At 50.9% G+C, this 1,721-nt stretch overlaps 1 protein-coding gene across 1 annotated transcript in view; it reads left to right on the forward strand.

Moving 5' to 3' along the window:
- LOC148000306 (uncharacterized) overlaps positions 1-1,425 on the forward strand; it is an 8,093-nt gene extending 6,668 nt beyond the window's left edge. The window contains exon 4 of the mRNA XM_087591937.1: positions 1-1,425. This exon is cut by the window's left edge and continues 830 nt beyond it. The gene's annotated coding sequence lies outside the window, so the exon portion shown is untranslated.
- The last annotated feature ends 296 nt before the right edge of the window (positions 1,426-1,721 follow it).

Here is a 1,721-nt window from a genome sequence, read left to right on the forward strand (position 1 = left end):
ACACACACATTGGGGGAGGGGGATAAGACGTGCCGATCAGCGGAGTGATCCAGGAGCCTGGGAAGGGCTTTGTGGGCACAGTAGAAGAATACGGCTCTGCCCATTTAAGGCTACTTTCTGCGAGCAAAGCTTCACTCAGACGCTCACACGCTCACACGCTCACACGCTCCTTGAGAGAAGTGGCGGGAGCCCCTTTGGACTGGGTTCCAAGATGGCGTGGGTGGAAGGGCGGGTCCTTCTGAGAGCACAAACGCTACTTTTTGCATTGATGCATTTGATACACCCTCTCAAGACACACACAGCCTTCCTCCCCGAACCCGCCATGTCTGCATACTACAGCGAGAAACCCCAACCTCATGTTCCTCTGCCCGAAACCTGTGGTGAAGAGAAAGGTTAGTCTACCGCTTGTTCATACAGCTCGACACAGCGTGTAGCTGCTGTGAGCAAGGAAGTGCAGGCCAAGCAGCCCACGGTCTCTCTTACTTCAGCGGTTGTCTCCATTGTCCTTTGATAATAAATTGTTAGAGCAAGCAGAAAACATGAGCTCAGACAACCTTGAAAGGAGCCACAGTTCATGAAGGAGTCTGTGAGCCCTGGTCAGAAGCCTGCGCTTGGAGCAGCCTGGATCTGGTTCTTCTCACGGGTTGGTCATGCCCTGGTGAGGCTCCCCCTGTGGCCTCAGCCCCCGTGTGGTGTTTATTGGAAAGTCTTGTCTTTCCTTTGACTTCCTTACCTCAGCGGCTCTCTCTCCTGTCTTCACCCCGAATGGGAAACAGCTGGCCGGCCTGCATCTTCCTCAAAGGTGGTTATTGACTCCAGCCCGTTTTCATTTTCCTTCCGTACGTATCGTGTGCTTTGTCACTTACTGGGTGTCTGAGGTATCATGTCAGCAGGAAAACTCATTACTGCCACAATGTCTGCTGCCTCAGCGCCTTCCGGGAGGCAGGTGGCCTCTGGGCTGTAAGGTGATAAATACAGTTAAAGGAGAGGAGGGGGCCTCGGAGGGCGGAGGAGGGCAGCAGAGATTATATGGAAATGATGGCTGTTTTCAGCAAATCTGACGGTTGCTCTGACAGGAAGTGACTGAGAAACTGGACACTAGCTGCCTAATTAGCCACGCGGGGAAATTTAGACAGTATTTTTGTGCGTGGCAAGAGGGTTTCCCTCTTTGATGCTCAGAAGTAGTCCCAGATCTGGGGAGTTGATTCTGGGGCCAAGCAGGTGCAGAGAGAGCAGCAAGGCCCTGGGAGGGAAGCCTGACCTGCAGAGCAAGTGTCATGAAATATGACAGACGCTAACCGGGGCAGTCAGAAGTCCCCGTGGGATCAGTGACAATGTGAGGCCTTGCAGAAAGGCCTAGAGAAAACCGTGAGGAGAGAAGGTTTGCAAAAGCATTCCACGAGATAATAAAAAAGTAATTTCAGTGACTTTGGATTAACGAATATCACTTCCCACAGAGCGCTGCACCCAAGTGTAAGGCCGAAGGAATACAGACTAAGGGAAAACTGAGAAGAGGGAGGGGAAGAAAAGATGGATTGTCCGACTGGGGAATACCTGTTATCACCAGGTCATTTCAGTCATCCAAACCCGCCGTCAACTGGACAGTAAAGACGTAGTCTACCTTTTGGCAGCTCGATAGGCTTTGTTTTCTTCGCACTTCTTTTGCAAGGTTGATTTTTTTTTCTTTTTTCTTTTTTCTTTTTTTTTTATTTCGGAGCTGG

Source organism: Rattus norvegicus, chromosome 17 (assembly GCF_021556685.1).
Source record: "Rattus norvegicus strain SHRSP/BbbUtx chromosome 17, alternate assembly SHRSP_T2T, whole genome shotgun sequence".
Classification (NCBI taxonomy): Eukaryota; Metazoa; Chordata; class Mammalia; order Rodentia; family Muridae; genus Rattus; species Rattus norvegicus.